The following is a 22,691-nucleotide window of genomic DNA, read 5'->3' on the forward strand; positions in this document are numbered from 1 at the left end:
ATTCATAGAAGCTTGGAGCCAGCTACCTCTTGGGCATCTAAATCAAATTGCTTTAATTCAGTACATGACCTAGTATGTGGGTCTATGCTTTGTACACACCTTCCTGTTTAATTTAAATAACATCTAGATAACACCTAGATATCTATAATACCATTCACAATATAAATGCTATGTAAATAGTTGTATCCCAATACTTGGGGATTAAATGAAAACATGAAGGAAATAGAGCCTTTTCAATACAGATATATTTATAAAATTATGATACTTGAGGCTGGTTGGGTGTGAAGATCCAAAAGGGCAGGCATAACAGTGTAAGAGAAAGGGTCACTGAAGTTTTTCAGATAATATAAAACTAAGATTTCCGCATCCAGATCCCTCAGTAGTTGGATGAGGTTTCTAGCACAACAATTAGGGTGTTTGGCCATCCCATCACCAGAGTAGGTCAGTTCGGGCTGTCTCTCCACCACTGCCAGCAGTCTGTTGTGTGGGTATCTTTGTGGATTTCTCTGGGCCTCTCTAGCACTTTGCTTCTTCCTATTCTCATGTGGTCTTCATTTACCATGGTCTCCTATTCCTTGTTCTCCCTCTCTGTTGTTGATCCAGCTGGGATCTCCCGCTCCCCCAAGCTCTCTTTTCCTCAACCCTCGCCTTTCATTACCCCCACCCATGTCCAGGCTGTTCATGTAGATCTCATTCCATTTCTCTGTCATTGGGTGATCCCTGTGTCTTTCTTGGGGTCCTGTTTTCCAGGTAGCCTCCCTGGTGATGTGAGTAGCAGACAAGTCATCCTTGTTTCATGTCTAGTATCCTGCTACGAGTGAGTACATACCCCGGGTGGATCTCTGGGAGTCCAATTAGCGAGAATGAGGAGGGTTTATATGAGCGAGAATTGTTGAGACCAAGGTTGGATAAAGCACAGGGACAAATAGCCAAATGAATGGAAACACATGAACTATGAACCAATGGCTGAGGGGTCCCCACTGGATCAGGCCCTCTGAATGGGTGAGACAGTTGATTGGCTTGATCTGTTTGGGAGGCATCCAGGCAGTGGGACCAGATCTTGTGCTCATTGCATGAGTTGGCTGTTTGAAACCTGGGGCCTATGCAGGACTGTTTGGCTCGGCCTGGGAGGAGGGGACTGGACCTACCTGGACTGAGTCTACCAGGTTGACCTCAGTCTGTGGGGAAGGCTTTGCCCTGGAGGAGATGGGAATGGGGGGGGGGGTTGGAGGGAAGGTGAGGGGGACGGGAGGGGGGAGAACAAGGGAATCCGTGACTGATATGTAGAACTGAATTGTATTGCAAAATAAATTAATAAAAAATAATAATAATAAAAAAAACTAAGATTTCCAAGAATTTCGGTATTTTATTTGTGTGTTTAATAACAATTATTCACTCTGGGTCATTTCTTCTAGTAGGTGGTGTGTGTGTTACTAACTAACAAAGCAACATTTTAAACCATTGTGTTTGTGTTTCATGAATGCATGCTGCCTGTGTAGATGATAGGTTAGTCTCTTTCATTTCTCTATGAGGCATCTGAATCCTAAGAACATAGTCCATGAACTTGGACCACAGCAGATTCTGCAACAAAACAGAAAGTTTCACAACTCTGTGTCTCATGTGTGTCCAGCTCAAAATAGCAGAGCATTGACTGAAGCTCCCATCCACAACCCAGTAATGTAGGCATGGGTGTTATCAATGGGCAAGTGGTGCCATTCACTCATAAAAACATATTATCTGTACACCTATCAGTCCAGCTACTGTTATAATTTCTTTTTATACTTTGCTTTCCTTTCCTTGTTATATGTTATAAATTTGCAGTCATTTTGGAGACTGCCACAATATGGCCATGTCTACAATACATTATGAAACACATTTAAATGTTTAAATGTTGGTGACATCTGAGTTACTGAAAGAGAAGCATCATAGAGCAGAAAGGAAGATGACTTCTGCTTCTCAGAGTCTCTGATTTGTAGAAGTTCTTTATTCTGTAGACTTAGATTAAACCAGAAGCATGCCACACCCTTCTTTACCTGCTGGATTCCTATCATAAATTTATATAACTATTTATAATTTACTTAACATTAATTATAGACAGTGGGTTTGAGCTTAAGAAAAGCATTTGTTCTTTAAGACTTTGTGTCCATTTACCAAATCAAGGTTATCAGCCACACAAAGAACAAAAAGTCTGAAGGCTTAGGAAGTCTACATTTATTTGTACAGGTTAAAAACAGGGCTGCAGTGGAGTCTGTAAAGTTGAATACATAGTGTGCAACAGATCTTATTGCTGCCATATGACTGTCAGACAATTCATTGGAAGCTCATGGAAGCTCTTGATTTAATAATAGCATTGAATTCCAAAATGATTTAAATTTCCAATGAAAATAGTCTGGCCTCTCAACTTTACAAATTCCCAGTGAGCATGCTTGGGCAGCTTTTGTGAGCCTGCTTTTTCCACGTTCTGTGCATTAGTACAGAAATGGTTTTGCAGTCACTGTCCTTTGACCCCTGAGCTAAGATTCCTAATTGGATATGCTCTTTATGAGGTAGAGAAAATTCCTATATTTCATCATGAAAAATTAATATTCAGCTTTTATATTCTTTCAGGTGCTTCTTACTATCAAAGACCTAGACATATGAATATTTCATACTGAATGAGGAGATAATTTTTCTAACTGATGTTAATTACTTGACTAAAATTACACTTGGTTCTGGGGGGGCATACACACCGAGATTTTGTGATCTATCTTGGGGTATGTGTGTAAATGAACTTAAAATTATTACTAAATGTTCACATAATGGCCAAAATGGCCAAAAATTAGGAAATAAAGGATGAAGAAAACAAATTTGCCCCAGGACCAATTGACCACTCTAGTAGATCTAATAGTAAAACTGTTCTCACAGCCATATTATAGACTCGCTATGGCACAGCATGCTGTACACACTGCAGTCACTGCTTTCTAGAATTTGAGGCTGGGAACCTCAGTGTCAGAGTGACTACTACCTATGTAGTTGATTGAGGCCATCCTGGGCCCTGTGAGACCTCTTACACAAATAACGACTAAAATATTATATATATATATATATATATATATATATATATATATATATATGTAAAATTGTATATAACATCTCATAGTAGTTAAATAAAGCTAATAAATATAACCATCATCACACACACACCTTTTTTTTTAATTAAAAGTATCTTTGACACACTCTCATCAAGTTTCAGGCATATATCACTTTAGGAACTACCGTCACTTTACTTAAATGTAGATATACAGAGATAGGGAGATGGTTCAGTCAGTCCCATACACAAGGCCCTGCTCCTTCAATAAAATAGGTTTGTCAGTGAGTATTTGCAATTCCACTTCATTGTAGCACTGTTGACAAGTGTACATGCACATGTATGTCTACATGTGTACATGTGTGTGTCTATACATGTGCATGTAGCTGTGTGTATGCTTGTGGAGGCCAGAGCTTGAAGCCACATGCCCCAGGGTCTTCTCCTTTGTGTAACCCCAGCTCTGGGTTTCCACTTCTGAGCTGGCATTCCTGCAATCAATGTCTTTACACTTTGTAATTGTTCATATAACAAACCGTACTCTGTATTTCTACGGTGTCAGTTTTAACCATTTCTCTTGCATTTTTGTTATGTTTATTTGTCTTACTCGAACGTTCTGTGGCTTTCTATTAAAGTCACATGGAGCCGTCAATTGTTACTGGTCAGACCGACTTTCTGCCCTTTGTTTCGGGCGGGAACACTCTTGTTTGCTTCTTTCCTCTACCTTTGTACTTACTGATGATTTCCGACCTTCTTGAGAGGTAGCACCAGTGTCACCAGAGCCCTCCTCGTGACTCCGGTTTATATTGAACTTCCCCTTACACTCTTTTCACAAAGACACATTATGGTATGGTGTCCTGATATGTTAACTTTACATTTATGTTCATTTGTAATCAATTTTAAATGTTTCCTTTAATCTGTCTTTGTTTTCTGATCCACTGATCAGGACCCCGTTGTTATCTTCCATACACTCATGACTTTTCCAGATTATTTTGTCCTTAATTTCTAGTTTCCTTTTGTGATGTGCAGAAAAGATCTTTCTTGCAGTTTCTTTATTAAATTTGCTATTACTTTCGTGGTTCAGTCAGCACTGCATGGAATGAAGTGCTCTGTGTCCCGGACGTAAACGTGTGTCCTGCTGCCGTTGGACTGAGCACCCTTTCTGTGTACACTTGACAGGTGCCTGTTCTATAATAAGTGATATCCTTCTGCTGCATTGTGCCTGTCTGGAAAGTCTCTGTCCTTGAGGGTGAAATACAGAAGCACCTATTTTAGTGCATTGCTCCCTGTGTCTTCATCCACATTTCTAAGTCGAATGACGAAATTGGAAATTGTTCTAACAGGAGAGAGAGAGAGAAGAGAGAGAGAGAGAGAGAGAGAGAGAGAGAGAGAGAGAGAGAGAGAGAGAGAGAGAGGAGGAGGATATGTGGTGATATAAAGAAAATAGTTTTGATACTGTTTGACAACGGTCAGTGCAGACTGCAGAGGCTTCAGCCTGAACCGCCCTTGCTGGCACAGCTGCACCCAGAGCAGACCTCCCTGTGGCTAGGAGAATGCACCTTGGCTCAGGTCCTGGGTCATGTGTATACTCACCTCATCATTACCAAAATAGTGTTTTGTTCACATCTTATAAATCTTGCCTGCAAAAGGAGGTTTTGACTTTCCTATGAGCATTTTTGACAGAGCCGTAGTGAGAGTATTATAGTAATTCGATCCGCTAGCATTTAAGGCAAGGTCAGAAGAACACCCAGACAGGAAACGCTGAGTCAGCATGGCCAATCACGTTAACAACACATTCAGGGAGCCAAAGAACAGCGGCTTCTTATAAAAAGAACTGGTGAATTGGACCTTTGCTAAAGCTACTATTGCACCCATTTTCATTTACATTACATATTAAATGTATGTTTTTGCTTTCTGAGTTGACCTCTTTGATTTGATTGAGTCATTGGCAGTTAGTTCAAAGGCTGTGTGACTCAAGAGTCATGAAAAAGAAGTAGAAAAGCTACACTACATCAGGTATTTGAAAATATTTATGTTTTAAAATGGACCAAATTTAGGGCAGGCTACGTTATTTTTCCCAAGGATATCAAGAATGTATATTTTGGTGCTGGCCTGATGGCTCAGTGGGTAAATGTGTTTGCCTCTCACATCTGCGAATGCGAATTAAAAATCTGGAAAGACCACAAAGATTGCTGAAGAAAATCTCCTCTTCAGGGTCGTCTGTGATTGTCACACATGCTGTGGCATGTGCATGCTGCCCATAACAATAATGAAAATCAAACTGAAAAAGACAGCGTGTATATGAGTGTGTGCCTATGTTTGTGTGTTTATCTTTTGTAAGTTACCCAATCTCATCCAGTTAACAACGTAACTGAAATACAGCATCTTCCTTTTCAATTCACAGCTGGATGTTGGCAGATAAATATTATTTTCTGCTTTAATGATAGGCTGTAGAATATACGTATCTGTCACTTCTGTAACCTCCTCACTACCTGCACCTATGCATATGTGAAATGCATTCAGGGACAATCTCCTTGAGGGTGAGGAGCCTGCAGTTCCTTCAATGCTCTCCCCACTGGGTCCTCAGTCATCGCCTGGAGTGGACAGGAGTGAAAGTGAGTATTTCAGAGCGCAGCATTCTCTCATCCTCAGTTTTACTTTCATGATCTTAGGTGAACATTGTTTTCTGAGTCATGTCTGGGATGAGAGCATGGACTTCTTTCCTTGGATGTTCCTGATGCCACTCTAAGTGCCTGTGGTGATGCCTCTGCTTGCACTATTGAGCACCAAGCTGCTACTTCATTCTTTCCAACATAGAATATGCAATTTATCAAACTCTTTCCTCCAATCAATTGACTCATTTACTTCACTTTTCTACTTCAAATTCATCCTACTGAATTTGTTTGTACTCTAAAAGCCCACATTTGTGAATGAAGTTGTATCAAACTATTATACTTAACTGAAAGTAGATCACAACGTATTTGAGTCTACGTGTGTCTCTTGTGAATTCATATACAGTTGTTCATCTCTCTGTATGATTATCCAAATACCCTCTTTATTCTTAGGAAATCTCCATTCCTGAACTATCTTTACCTGTTATCACTCTTTTTTTTATTATTATTTCCAAGTCAAGGCTTGCTGGGGGCAGTTGCTGGGACATGGATGGTTAAAAAGGCAAGAAAAAAATCAGCTTCAGAAAAAGAATGTCACAAAAATGGCAAAAGAGCTTGAATTATAACAGAAATACTGTCTTTGTCTTCTAGCCTCCTGCATCTTCACAGTGGTTAGCCTATCAGTGAGACAATCCCCTTACACATTATACACCTCGACAGAAACCCTAGAGGTAATAAATTAATTATTGTCAGGGACAATGATACCAGAAATCCTATACTTTATTCTTTTCAGCTACATTCTTCTCATTTGTAGTTTGGAAAGTTGACTTTAAAGTTATTTGAACCAAAATGGCAAGTACAGAGTAACTTTTAGTAAACTTTTTATTCCAACTACTAATAGTTACTGTGCTAAGAACATATATCGACTCTTGAAAAAGAGGAAAGAAAAGCCCACAGCTTAGAATTGAGATCCAAGTGTAGCCCACACCCCTCTGGTGGGGCTTATAAACTCAAACAACCTGTTGACTTTGGGGCACCTATTCATTAGCAGTGCTAAGATTCTCTGGACAATCATCCCCAGGGAGCTGTTTGTTGGAGTTCTTCTCTTGGCCTATATTTTAATTGAGCATATTATGACACTTCATAAATTATATATCAGTGAATGACATTGTTCAATTCTGTCCAGAAACAAAGAAAACATGATTTATGTTTCATTTTCTGGCAACTAAAGGGAGCAAATGACAGTGCTGTGATGTGGATGCAGACAATGGCCATGGTTCAGTATCGGGGAAGCAAGACTTTCAGTGCCAGCCCTTGCTGGAGCATAGTGTGGTGTGGCCATCCTGCAGGTGTTACTTTACAATCCTGTTCCATTTTGACATGGCTCTCTTAAGGAAAACATCTTACCAAAATCTCAATTTTTTAATTCACCTAGTATTTTCAAAAATAAAATCTACTTGTACAGTATGGTTCCCATTAATTGATCTTATTGTGATATTGTCTGAGAGAAGGAAGGAAGGGAGTCCCCAGCATTGGTTGGCAGTATCCTCTGTGTTTCCATGGTCTGTAGAGGCAGCTGTGAAACACCAGGCTGGTTACGTGAACTTTTCTCTGAGTCTACGTCTGAGCCCTATCTCATGGACGGAAGAAAGGGAAACTTACAAGACCTATTTTGATACACCTCATGTATTTGTTGTGAGGCCGTTTAAACAAAGAATGGTATCCTCATTGTAAACTAAGAATAATATTAGGCAGTGATTAGAAAGATGTGTTGTCCTTGTCCTCAATCACAGAAAGATAACTGGGAAGGACAGGTAAGTGCAGAAACAGCACAAGCTTGGATGAGCATGAACTATGGTTCTCATAAGAAAGAGAGCATTTGTGAAGAATGTAGGAAGATTCCCTGACCTTATTTGCCCAGCCTTTGCAAGCAAGCCATTTATAATTTTAAATGTGTCTGTATAAAGTCAGGCATTGGTGTTTGCTAAATGATAGCAGGCCCATGAGGTCACATCAACTAGCAATGCAGCAGTCCCTTTGATTGTATACGTGCACTCTACAATGGCATCCTTCAAACACACATTTCTTGAAAGGTATCTTTGACATTAAGTGACTCATGACTACACAGTACACATATACTTATATGTATATACATATATTACATGCATGTGCATATATATGTAATCAGGACTCAGACTAGGAACAATAGAATGAAACATCTTGACAGTCAGTTGTCAAAATCTATACCCATCATATGCACACAGCTACCAGAAAAGGCAAATCTTTAAAACACAGCATTAGTTACCTTCCTTGTTTTCTGATCAAATTCCTGAAAGGAAACAAGTGCAGAAGGGGTGGACTGATTCATAGTTTTAGGAAGTGTGATCCAGCATCCTTACGGCAGCACTGAAGTAGAGCAACAGACAGTGAGGCCCCTTGTGTCCAGTCAGAGAGAAAATAGGGAGTCAGACTAGCCTACTAAACCTCAAGATCCAACCCAGACACCCACTTTGTCCAGCAAGATCTTGAAGGCTCCACAGTCTTCTGAAGCAGTGCCAATAGTCAGGTACCAAGATTTTAAACACACGAGCTTATGGGGATATTTCACATTCCAGTATCAACAAATAACAAATCTGAGGACAGAATATTTTGCATCCAATAGACAACCCTTTCTAATAGTGCTAAAAACAAGCAAACAAACAAACAAACAACAGCAATAACAAGGAAGCCATTTTGCCACCCAAGTAAGCTAGGATGGTTTTGTTGTGTGTCACCCATGGTATTTTCCAGCTGATTCAAGGCAATGTGGTTGGTATTATTCTTGTGAATGAAAGGAAGTTGCTTCCCTTTTCATGCTATTTTTATATTTAGGAATGAGATACTTTTCCTGCATCTACACTTCATGTATTTGTGCCTCACTCTGTGGCCACCAAGGACCTATTGGAAAGAACAATGAACTGGGGACCTTAGATAGGTTATGATGATCTTTGAGCCATTGAGCAATGTCCCTGAATCTTAATTTTCTCATCAATTAATTGTGAATGACTTTTGAAAATTAATTTATAAGACTATGTTATATGAAATGAGATAATTATTAATGTGAAATTTTAAATGTCCATGTACAAGCCACAGTGCAGCCTGAACTGAAGACATACATTCTAGGGATAGGTTAAAGCTGAGATACTGCAAGATTTAAATATGAAAAATAAATACATTAAAAACATATCATAAAACTTAAAACAGTAATATATATTTTAGATTTAGTGAAAAACTTAGGTACCAGGCATTTTTGTCTTTCTTTTACTGTGTAAATGTTCCTAATGACATGGGAATAGCTAGATGGATAGATGGAAAGATAGATAGCTATAGATGATAGATTGATAGATGATAGATAGAGATAGATAAATAGACATATAGATGGATGATAGGTAAATGATAGCTAGGTAGAGAAGTGACATATAGACATATGATGGATGCATATATAGATATATGATATTTAAATCATATGTAGATAAATTGATGAGGTAGACAGAGGCATAGATAAATGACAAATTGAAGCATATATATGATATATGATAAATGGATGCATAGATTGTTGGTAGGTAGGAGGGTCAATACATGATAGATGGAGAATGCACTGATATATAAAAGATATGTAGATGATAGATTTATAGATAACATAGATAAATCTATGCATAGATAGAAAGATAATAGGTAGATGAATACAGAGATAGATAGGTGGTATATAGAGAAAAGAGATGGATGCATATATAGATATATGATATGTAAATCATAGATAAATAGAGGCAATAGACAGATTTGTAGATAGATAGGTAGATAGATAGATAGACAGATGACAAATGGAGGCATATATATAATATATGATATAGATGCATAGATAGTTGATAGGCAGGTAGGTGGATAAATAAAAAAATAGATACATAGATGGGTACATAGATGGATAGATGATATGTAGAAATACTATTGGTCTGAAAGTTTAAATGAATGAACTACAGTATAATGAGAAACTAAAGAACAAAAGAGTTCACAATCCCAACTTTAGCATCTTCTAGTAAAGTATAAAGGAGGTATAATCAGAATTAATCAGGAAGGCTTTTCAAGTTGAGTTTCAAATTCGAAACATTTTTATAATCCGGTGCTGAGAGGCCATTTTTATTTAGTGTGAAATGGTTCCCCAGTTGTTTGTAAGACCGACACAGTCATCTTTTGATGATTACACTGCTCACTTTAAAAGGGCAGCAATAAAACAAGTGAATTCAGAGTGAGGACCAAATAGAATCTTTCTTGTCACTCTCCCTGAGCACGTTCCATAATTGTATGCTAAATGTTGATTTCTATTGGGTTTGCTTGAACTTGAGGAACTCTTGTTGAATTTAGGAAGACACTCACACTGGAGTAGAGTTCTCCTATTAACTGTCTGCCTCCTCATTCTGTCAAGAAAATGTGGAATTGGTCCAATCCAAAGTCCTATTTCCATACTTTTAGGGGAAATCAATTGATGTGCATCTTTGGTGAACCCTTTAACTCAGGATGCTTAAAACCCAATACAAAGATTTATTAAAGATTGAAGTTCTCCTGTGTAATAAGGGCTCTCAAGTTCCCTTTGTTTCTGAACCTAGGCACAGGTAAAATATTACTGTTTCTTATCTAGGACAGGAAAGGTTGAGGGAGGTAATAAATATACAGAATATTATTAGATTAACATAAAGCATTTTCATTTTTCCCCTAGGAACTGTGGCTTTGCCTGCCTGGATGCTCTCAAGTCCTCTCCCTTCCACATGCTAATCTGATTTCATGTAGCTTTTGATCCAATCTCCATGGCAGAGCAAGCTGTGGAGAGATGATCTCTCTGTCTTCAATCATTCTTCCCATACAACATGGACTTAAACCTCATTGTTCACATATGTTGACTTAGGAAGGCAGCAGAGTCCTACTTAAGAGTGCTCCAAAAGGTATCCTCTTGGATATATACATTTTTTAACTTCTATTAACCTCAATTTCATGGTGGTTCAAGAGCAATCCTGGCTCAGTGGAAGTATTACTAGGAATTCTGGTTTTGAATATTTCCTGTGTTAAGTATATGTGTTCTGATAGCCCTTTTCTCTCTCCCACACACCACCACCCTTCTGAAAGGCCCCAACCCTAACCTCTGATCTCAAGAATAAAGAGCTAATGCTCTGCATCATACTGTGTATGCTAGGCTGGATGTACCCTAGTCCAGGGGTGCTAATTACTTCTTTACCTATGATGTTTCTAATTTATTTAAAAAAAGATTACTGACCTATAACCTAATCCAAATGAATCTAGGATAATCTGTATTCAGATAGATTGTGTGTGTGAAACTCATATTCCATATTCCATGTGATTAGGCTGGTAGTCACTCTAGCCTGTGTTCCTTGGGTAAAATGAAGGAGGCTACTCAAATTTGAATTGGAATCTTCCAAATCATGCTTTCTTATTGTTATTCTTCTTTACATTCTATTATTATTAATTGTTATTACTAACTTATTATTACTATTATTTTGAGACAAGATTTTCCCGTATAATTCTGGTTATCCTGAAACTTGCTATGTTCACAAGGCTGTCCTGGAACTTAGAGATGTGACAGCCTCTGCCTTCCAAATGCTAGAATTAAAGGTGTATTCCACTATACCTGGGCCTTTTTTACTTTTTTTTAAAGTTCTAGTAAAATTATATTAAAATTTTACTTCTTAGATTCTCATTCTTATGCTATGTTTTTAGATTTACACTTAAGCACCATAATTGTATCACGAAGGAGTGAGTATTCAGTCATGTGTTCGGTCTGGCTTTCTGTTGCTCTTAAGAATCAAAAGCCTCACAGGCATATCTTCTGTGACATACTGGTGCCTTTATATAAGGTCTGCTGATGATTCCAGCACCATGGAAATTAACGAATTCTGTGTAACTCAGGTGAGTCTGTTTCAGAAAGCTGGATGCTTAATATTGTCCAGCACACTTAGAGAAGATATGTTCTTCCCATGTATTCTGCTTGTCTACAGCAAACAGCACAAACTGTTTTAACTGAAGCTGCCACACACATAGGTACAGCAAACAAAATTGTTCATAAGACTGTGGGCTGAGAGGCAAGGAAAAAGATTTCCAAATCACTAAAAATGGCAAGCAGAGCCAGGAGCAGTGATGAGGGGCCAGAGCTCTGCTAGCAGTGACTCCTAGAACTCCTGGCTGTAAGTAAATACATTCTTCACAGAGGTTTCATAGTAAATTAAAAATAAGATCATTCAAAGCATATCACTCTGTGATAAAAAAAAAAGAGTGTTTTAATTAAAATTTTTATGAGTAGCATCTGTGGTTATATGCAGAGATAGGTTAAAGGAGAGATTCCATGTTATATTTTGGTGTCTTTCTTTTATCCTCCTTCAATAAAGTTTATTTACACAGGAAATTTTCCAGACTGAGTTTGGGGAATATGAGGGAGGATTGTGTCCTAGATAACAATTCACACCCTGTTCCTGTCAGGAAATTGGAAGCATAGAAGGCAACTAATAAATATGTTAAACTGACCTAAATTTAAAATCCCGTTACAGTTTTGGCACACCAGAATGCTTTCAACTTTACCTGCTTTACTTCAAATAACCTGTAGGCATTTCATGATGAAAGTGCAGACATGTTTTAGAAATAGGAACACTTATGTATTGGGGTGGAAAGGTCATTGGAGTCTTGGTTAAATTAAAAATTGACCCCTGAAACTTTCATTAAAAAAGGAATCTTTCCATCTCAGGATTCCCCTTTGAGTTCGTTGGATTTAGGTGATGGGATCCAATAAAATAGACAAGTTTATATGGTAATTTAGGAGCCAGGATGGAACTATGTTGAATTCAGCATGACTATGTCACAGCTGTTTCCACAAGGATGCTGAACACAGAGGTGACAGCTCTCACTCACCAAGACCAAAAGAAAGTACTTTTATTGATTTATTCATGTACCCAAAGGAAGACATCCTTCATAAGTACAAAGACAGACACTGGATGTCTGTTACAGTGATGTTTGCTTAGATTAAACTAGGCTCAACATGTTAGTTCTGCAACCACAATGCAAAAGGCAGGCTGAGGCCAATAGATGGGTGAAGAGCCACCATGTCAGAAGTTTGTATCTAAGATTTCAAAGGGGCCAGCGCAGTCCAAACTGAGCCTGGCTTTGACCTCCATTCCTTATAATTCTGATATAATCACCTATGGGAATTCAGAAACCCAGGGCCTTGTCGTGACTGGAAGAACAGTGGGAGTTCAAAAGACAAATGTCTAATCTCAGCTTTCCTTCAATTTATAGTGCAATCAATCCTTCATTATAGTATAAAGAATAAACTCAAATGAAATAAGTAACTGTAGCTTGGGTAGAGCATGAAGCTGTGTGTGCCTGCTCTTACTCCACATCTGCAAGTTCACACCTTTCTCACCCTGTGAGTGTGATAGAAATAGTTATCTACGTGGGACATTCTATCTGAAGTAAAGTTTGGCATGTAATGAGCTTCTGATGGTAACAGAGACTCACAGGAATTGTAGACTTGTAGACTTTCCTAGAGAGAAGCTGATGTTAGGGGAATAGCCATGCAGAATGAATAATCTTGTTTTTCCTTTGAACTAATCAAATGTGTGGATTGTCTTGGATAAAGAAGAAAAATAGCATTTGCTACTAATATAACTGTGTATGCTGTAACACAGTAAAAGGCCTTATTCCTATTATCTGAGTGTCCAAGCTAACAATTAAAGATAATTTTTGAAACAGTAGCAGTCTAGTAAGCATTTGTTATGGTGAGTAAATCTCTCAAAGACAGAGTCCAAATGGCATATGTCATTGGGGCTTTAAAGCAAACCATGTTATATAAAGTAGAAAGTCATGAACTCATGGGAATGCTGATTTATAGTCCTTCAGTCTCAAAGAGTAATATGCCAGACATTAGAAAACACTGAGAAATTTGTTTATATTTTCACTATATGATATAGTTAAAAAGTGTTTCACTGCTGATCAATAAACACACATAGTTTTAAGTTAAAATTAAATTAAAACAAACATATTCTGTTTGCTTTCTTAATATTTTCAAAACTGCAGTGATAAATTATATTCCAGTTCACTTTATAGTAGAGTAGAAAGAAACAAAAGCAAGGAAGCCTTACAAATATCTTACTAAAGGACAAAAGCTCCAAAACCCATAATAAACTAAAGTGATTTTTATCAATACGCTCAAGAACATTTATCTAGGGAAAGGAATATAAGTCAGAAGGCTTTTTAAAGTAAATTAACTTTAAAAAAAAGTCGCCTTAAACACAAAGCCTACAATGTCTCCTTTCTTATGAATGTTTCATCAGCAAATGTGTTAAAATGGGTCAGAAAGTAGCTTCAAGGACAAGTTCAAATTAAGCTGAGGTTTTATCATGATTCAATTTCACTAATTACTTTAATAATTGAAGATGTTATCAAAGACATATTGTGAATCAGTTAATTGTTTACTCTATTTGTATTTTTATCAAATTATGACTCTCAATTGCGGTCATGAATATTACCTGATGAAGACACAGATGTAATATCTATGAAATATTAGTCAAGAACCAAACCAACATCTTCACCAAATAAACCAGTTGTGACACCGAATGTAGCCAAGTGGGGAAAACAATGGTAGTTTAGAGTGCATGACACACATACGGATTTTCATGATCTCGCCAAAATAAAAACATTGAGCACATAACCCACTCTAAATCATTGTTATAATTTGTTTTTCCACATTCACACTTGTTTTCAGAGTGATCCTAAATATAATTTTCTCTTTGTTCTACCTCTTATTTCTCTTGTTTAAGAGATAGAAGGGGCATGGGGAAGAAGGACAAGATGAAGGAAGGAAGGGGAGAGAAGGAAGGAGCTGGAGGGAAGATATGGAGTCAGTTCCACATGCCTGGGTTACAGGAGAAAGGAAATGGAAAGCAGATCTACTTTCCTATAAGCATAGTTCAGACAAAAGCCGGAGTCAGCTGAGAAATCAACTCCTATGGACCAATAAGAGGATGCCTTAGACAACTTCCATTTCTCTCTGAGCAGTGAGTACTAAGCTAAATATTACAATTCTTGGTGGACACGCTGGCACTTTGAAAAATTAAATTGGGTCTTTAGACTGTGGTGTTTTCTGCCTAACTGGTTAAGAGCATAGTGTAAAATGTCAAAAGACACCTGTAAAGGATGCTGTATGAACAGGTCCTCAGCAAACAAGCTCAGCACAGTGCTTGGTCCCCAGTGCTCAGCACGGGAGGAAGAATTCATAGGCAAGACTCCCTGTGCTGCAGAATCACTACATTTCTTTGCCCTTCTAAGACCAGCACTCAGTAAATATGCAGAAGTGCAGAATCCATCAGAATACACTGGGTACTTAGTCCTCAGGTTCTTTACATGACCCTTGTCTGGATACTCAGGTCTGTCTGCCTGGTTCAGTTCCTCTGCCTTCTTGGTTTGGTCTAGGAAGTAGAAATGGATATTGGAGAGGCATGATGTTTACTTTCCAGATTTTCTCAAAGATCATTCATCTACTTACCAGAAACAAAAAGGTATGGGGTGAAATTAATACACATTCTCATGTGTTTTTTTTTTTTTTTTTGTGTGTGTGTGTGTGTGAGTCCATTGGGTGCTTCATACTGAAGATACTAAAGAAATTTATGTTGAATAAAAGCCTTCTATCATCAAACTAATTTTATCTTTCACTAAAATATTATGGACCATTTGATGGTCCTATTCAATGGACTTATCATCCTTATTATGATGAGAGATAGATATTTAAGAATTATACAAGAAACTGGGCAGTGATCGTACATGACTTTAATTCCAACATCTGGAGGCAGAGGCAGGCTGAGTTCTGTGAGGTTGAGACCAGCCTGGTCTACAGAGGGAGATACAGTTTAGCAGGTTAAATGTCATACACCATCACAAATAGCAGTGAATACTAACTCCAGCAGAAAGGAGCCCGACTCTCAAAATCTAGAATTCATTCTAGTGTTCTAATGTGCTTAATTACAGTGTTAATTAGCAGAGAGAAACCTTTTGGATATTTTCTTAAACAATAATCAGAGGACTTTTCCTCTGATTCTAACATAAAAACTTAAATATAGGATTACTAAAACCAGAAACTTCACAACAAAAACAACTACTTCATATAGAAATCCAATAAGGGATCTGGATTTGGTCACCAGCATTATGATTTCACAGTTCCCTGAATCTGAAACCTGAACTCTCACTATTATAGGCTGCCCCAAAAGTCACTGCCATCTTATGTGTTCTCAGTTTCCTCCCATTAAAAAAGTGAACGGCATTGCACATCTGTAAAATTCAACTGGAAAGGAGAGAGATGAGGGAAGGGAAGAATGAAAGTAAAAAACAGTTATGTAAGTGTCTCACTACTATAGTTAAGTAACTGCATAATTTATTACAAGAAAAATGATGAAACCCTTTTCTTTGGGAGGCTGGGAGCTAGCCCAGTCAGTGCTCGCCCAGCCTGCTCTGTAGCTACCTCAATAACTAAATGAGGATCTTGGTGTCATTATCAAATCTGTCATGGGTTCAGTGGCATTTGGAGAGGGCAATTGTGTTTCACCAACTGAACACCATTACAGTCAGTGTGCTGTAAATGGAGACGAGAAATAAGCACCAAATCATGAGCAGAAATAAAGACAGTGTCACCTCCTTCCCCATCAGGCAGCAAGTTCTTGAAACATTTACCTACAAGGACAGGGACCCTTTTCTGTGCAGAATTCCAAGTCCTAAAGGGATGGGCAGCAGCACTCGGACCTTGCCAGAGTCCTTTATCCTCTCTGTGCTCCGTGTAATAGAAATATGCCCATAGCAACAAAACCACTGAGAATAAGATTGTATTAAGGTTAAATTGTTAATTGCTTTTTATTATTAGAAGATTGAGTTTGCTTTGGGATACTGACTATAAATCCTACTCAAGACGCCTTTCCATTGAGTATGATTTAGTTATTTTCTTATCGATGTTAACAAGTGTTCTAACATTGGCAAAGCCTGGAAGTCATTCTTCATCTATGTCCTATATTTTTTTGCATCTCAGTGGAAGCCTCTTTCAACAATAGCTGCATCTCATGCAGGGCTCTTCTCTGAGTGGTAATTAGCAAACTTGTCAATTTGGACTGGGAATGGGGTGGTGGGTGGGGTGACTGTGACATTCGATTGTGACACCAAATGGCATCAGCTCTGGGACAACTAAGTCAAAATCTTAGAAAAGCCAGGGTAAGGGTGAGGGGTCACCAGGGGATGGTTTCAGAGTCAGAACCAGCACGTAATGGAAGTTATATCGATAAATTGAACAAAACAAATACTTTTGAGTTAAAAATATAACATAAAAAGGTCAGTGTTCATAGTAGCTTAAACAGTATCAGTTAGCTCTGTAATTCAGTGTTGAACACAGGCTTCAGTACACGAAGGTCAAGACACTACAGGGTCCATTCTTTCCCGAGGATAATGGGAAGACAGGCGCAGTGCGGATCTGATCTGTTGGAGGGTCAGTTGCTGATGCTGTGTGACTGAGATCTATATTTCCTGAATGATGAGGCCTCTGCTCCTTCCTGTCATGCCTCCTACAAGTCATTCACATTCCTTCTCCTGTGGTCTCTCCCTGCCTTCATAGTCAGCAACTTCCGTGTCACATCTACCCTCCATCTTCTGCCTCATACCCCTAACTCAGTAGGAAAGGTGTTACACATCGTACTTATGTGTGTGCATGTGTGTGTATGCTTGTGTGTGCATTAGCATGTGTGTAGGTACACATGTATATGCATGTGTGTGCATTAGCATGTGTGTAGGCTCACCTGTATATGCATGTGTGTGCATTTGCATTTGTGCAGGCTCACGTGTGTCCATGTGTCTACATGCATATGTGTATCCGCGCGTGTGTGTGTGTGTGTGTGTGTGTGTGTGTGTGTGTGTGTGTGTATACAGGTGCTCATGGGGAGACCAGAACATAACCTTGGTCCTTGCTCTTCAGGAACCATTTTCTGTCTTTTCTGAAATAGAATTTCTCATTGGCTTAGAACAAAGCTGAGAAGGTGATACTTCTGGTCAAATGGAATGTTGACTCTCCAGACTGGAACCAAATCTCCAAGAGCAGCAGCACATGTCACTGGAAGTTCTGGAAATGAGAATAATAATCCACATGAGTGTGTATGTACAAGTGTGGAACATGAGTGTGTATGTACTATTATGTTAAGGACATATGTGGAACATGAGTGTGTATGCACTATTATGTTAAGGACATGTGTGGAACATGAGTGTGTATGTACTGTTATGTTAGGGACATGTGTGGTTGTTTGAATAGGGAACCCCATGCCCCAGTCTCATGTGTTAGAATACTTTGTCTGACAGCATTGTTTGGTAGACGTCCATCACAGATGGTAGGTTTTGGGGCTCTATAGCCTCACCCTACTTCCTGTTGTCTCTCTGTGTGTCATGTGTGTAGATGAAAGGTGATCAAACATCCTGCTCCTGCCTCTACATGTCCTACCAGTGGTCATGCCTCCCACAGCACTACAGGCACCAACCCTCTGAAAGCTTCAGCAGGAATCTTTCCCTTCTGTGCCTTGCAGAAGGGAATATATCTGGATATTTTATCACAACAGAAAAAGTAACTATTGTGAAATGCTTGTTCACTTACTAATAATACAACATACACTAATATACAAATACACTAATCAGTTTTTGTGGTCTTTCCCTCTATTTTTTTTCTTGTAATGTGACATCAGTGGTGAGGTGTTATAGATCTGTATTATATATGTTATGGGACACAAATGACTGAGCATTCCTCGGGGGATTTTGCTACCTACCCTAAAAAATATAATTTGTCACCAATGATATAAGATTGTTAGTTTATATGAAATTAAACCTAGCTGTTTTCAATGAGAGAATTAAATATGATGTAAAGAGATGTTGACTGTCAGGTTGTCAACAGACACACTTGTGACGGCTCATCCGAGTTGTCAGCCTGACTCAATCTCCCTGAGCAGATTATCTGAGTGTGAATAACTACCCAAGGGAAGGCTATGGAACTTCTGGAAGACTCCTTAAAGAGATTCTGTGAGTGTGAACACCTAATCTATGGACGATAACGGTAGTCCTGTGAGGATGCCTTGAGCAGATGAAGTATGAGAACCCACCCTAGAGAAGATGCTGTTAGTTCTGTGAGGACTCCCTAAGCAGACTATCTGAGTGTGAATAACCATCCTAGGGATGAATATGGCAATCCTGTGAGGACTCCAGTAGTGGGAATTTGCCCTGCCCATTACTTTGGGCTATCTGGCCAGATAGAGGTGGTGCTTCTTACCTGCATATACACCTGCATGCCAGAAGAGGGCATCAGATTCCATTATAGAAACTGTGAGCCACCATGTGGTTGCCGGGAATTGAAATCAGGACCTCTGAAAAAGCTGCTAATGCTCTTAACCACTTAACCATTTCCCTAGTAACTATCAGCTTTAGATGATTTGCATTGGTGTGGATTTTTGTATATTGATACAAAAGTAAAATTATATTTGTCCTACTGTATGTATGTTCTACCTCTGTTTAGGATATGGTATATATTGATACATATTAAGGATATTGTCATATTGCATTTTATATTTCTACTTCTGATTAAGATATTTTTGTATATTGTCACAACTTAGAGGTCATTGTCCCTATACTGTACATCTGTTTACAGATTGTTTATTTTTATAATGTGAAACCTTAGTCTTTAAGTTATTTAGGTTGATAAGAATTACAGGTTAATAGTCACCCATGCTTGTCATTTTTATAGTCATATTAGTTAAGTTATCTAGATATATAGAAGTACATGTTAGATTGATAGGTAAGCTTCAAACACTTCACAGACCTAGGCAATATGGCATTTAAATGTTTTAATAACTTAGAATTCTGTTGATGTCAGACGCAATTGCTCCTGGCAGCACCAATCTACTCCCAAGAGGATGTTGGGCATTGAAAACACTCCATATGCAGTTTGTCTTCTTCTTGGCAAAAATGGCCTGCATGGCAAAGAACTGCCCTGGCCTTGGCTGCTGACAGTAAGCAGGCTGTCCATTTCATGAGCAGGACACAAGGAAAAACTACTGCTGCACCATGCCAAGAGAAGGAAAGATGTTCCTTCAAAATATCCTGCTTCTGAAAATGGTCTGTCAGATATCCTAGGCCTGTAGCTAAAGGTGATTGCAGAGAAGCATTGGGTGACCGTTTAGGCAGCCAGCTATCTCCATCACTTCTTGCATTCTTTTTCAGAAGTCACTGCTTGTACTTCCTGTTCACTCAGGTAATATTATTTTCTTTCTCAGGTCTTTGATGGGAGTGAAGGCTAGATGGTTACAGTTACATTCCTCTCATATCTTAGCTAAGAACATATCAGAAACTAGATTTAGATTCTTCGGGATAGGACAGCTATTGGAAATCTCTGTAATTTGCCACTTACCTATGGTCTGGACATTTGGTATTTGTTTCTTGCTTGATTTTCTTGTTGGTTGTAGTTCCATTTTTGTTTCTGTTATTAACCTTTCTTTCTCTTGGACAATACTTGATAATTGTTCTCATTGTACATAGTTTTGTATTAGATTTAGAACCTTCTTATTTAGACAAAAAAGGGAAAGTGTGGTGGGAATTTGTCCTACTCATGACCTTGGGCTATCTGGCCTGATAGAGGTGGTGCTTCTTGTCTGCCTACATGACCACTTAAAAGGGAGGAGAAAGGGGGTAGCACATTCTTGGGTGGTGAAGACTGGATCAGGCAGGGTGAAGCAGCGTGTGACCGGTTCCCAGCTTTCCAAGAACTCTGCAACTGGATTTACCTTACCCTGTATGAGTGCGTCCGTTTTCCCCCATAGAACCCATATATGTATGTACCATTGAGGCTCTTGTTACAGTCTCCTTTTGCAGATTATCTAAAGTGTGAGAACCCACGCTAGAGAAGATGATGGCAGTCCTGTGAGAACTCCCTGAACAGATTATCTGAGTGTGAAAACCTGCTCTAGGGAAGATGATGTCCTCTTGTGAGGACTCCTTGAGCAAATTATCTGAAATATGAAAACCCACCTGAAGGAAGATGATGGCAGTCCTCTGCAGACTTCTTGAGCAGATGAAGTGTGAGAACCCACTAAAGGGAAGATGATGTCAGTTCTGGGAATGCTCCTCTAGTAGGTTGTGTGAAGTGCGAAAACCTGCCTTAGGGTAATAATGGCAGTCCTGGGATGACTCCTTGAGCAGGTTATCTGAAGTGTGAAAACCCACCTAAATGTGTTGTCTTCTGTGGCAATCTCGACAAGAGGACATGTAAAGGAATCTTTCTACCTGATTGCCGTACTCTTACTGTCCAGTTCATCTCCTGTTTCTAGAACTACTCCATTCCTTTCTCATACTAAAGCCACATTCTTAGAGATTACACTGAAGAATGGAGACTAGATGCTCTTCAGGACTCCCTGAGGCCAGTTAGAACTTTGGGGATATCCAGGGTCGTTATTCTCAACCTCCTCACTATAACTCAGCTGTTGCTGGACTAACAAGATGGTATCATGAGCCAAACTGAAAAGTTCCCTGCATATTCAGGCATGTATCTTCCACTTCCTTTGTTGAGGTCAGAAGACAACTGTCACCTGCTCTTTCTCTTTCCACTTCAGGGTCTGGGAAACAAATGCAGGTTGTCAGACTTATTACACAGTTAAGGGCTTTTACACAATGAGCCATCTCACTGGCCTTTTTTTCTCTTTTTCTTGTGTGTGTGTGTGTGTGTGTGTGTGTGTGTGTGTGTGTGTGCGTGTGTGTACAGTATGTATGTTATGTATGTGCACGTGTGTGTAACTATGCATGCCTATCAAGTGCTTGTGGATACTTGAGTAGAGTGTCAGGTGCCTTGGTGGATCACTCTTCCCTTCATTGCTCTAAGACAGGATCTTTGACTAACCCTGGAGTTAGGCGAGAAGCCAGCAAGTCACAGTGACCCTCTAGTCTCTGCTCTCCACTGAACTGGTGCATGCATCTCTTCTTCCTTTTCTTTTGTTTCTTTCTTTTTTCTTTTTCTTTGTTTCTTTTTTTTTTTTGAGACAGGGTTTCTCTGTGTAGACAAGGCTGTCCTTGAACTCATAAGATCCACCTGCCTCTGCTTCTTAAGTACTGTGATTAAAGGTATGAGTCACCACTGCCCTGCCTCTTCTTGTTGTTTTAACCATGTGCTTAGATCCAATCTCAGGTTCTCACACTTACCCAGCAAGATCCAGCTCTCCAACTTTCCTACTAGCTTCTGAGATTGAAATTCTTCTGTTGTGCTCACCTGTGCTGATACATTGTGTACCCCAATAAAGCTTTCCTGGGGATCAGAGGACAAGTCCAGCCACTATATTAAACATAGAGATCAGGCAGTGGTAGCACACACCTTTAATCCTAGCATTTGGGAGGCAGAGATCCATCTAGATCTCTGTGAGTTCAAGGCCACACTGGGAACAGAGCCAGGCATGGTGGCACATGCCTTTAATCACAGCACTAGGAAAGAAGGAAGATGGCAGGGCACCGAAAGGTGTATAAGACATGAGTAAACAGGAAGTCTCTCTCTGGAGGCTGAGGATTTCATAGAGGTAACAATGTGACTGGCTTGTTCTGTGTTTCTGATCTTTCAGCTTTCACCCCAATATCTGGCTCTGGGATTTTTATTAATAAGACCTTTTAAGATTCATGTTACACTAACCTTACTAAATTAATTATTCCCCAGTCCCAAGATCTCTACTTTTTGTTTCTTTCATTTTTCTTTATTAAGAAATTTTCTACTCACTCCACATACTATCCACAGATCCCCCCTTCTCCCTCCTCCCACCCCCAGCCCTCTCTCCCAAGCCACCCCGCATCCCCACATCCCCCAAATCAAGGTCTCCCCTGGAGAGTCAGAAGAGCCCAGCACACTGAGCCTAGGCAGGTCTAAGCCCCTTCCCACTGCACCAAGG

This window comes from Peromyscus californicus, unplaced genomic scaffold (genome assembly GCF_007827085.1).
Source record: "Peromyscus californicus insignis strain IS unplaced genomic scaffold, ASM782708v3 Scaffold_9__1_contigs__length_137607984, whole genome shotgun sequence".
Taxonomy (NCBI): domain Eukaryota; kingdom Metazoa; phylum Chordata; class Mammalia; order Rodentia; family Cricetidae; genus Peromyscus; species Peromyscus californicus.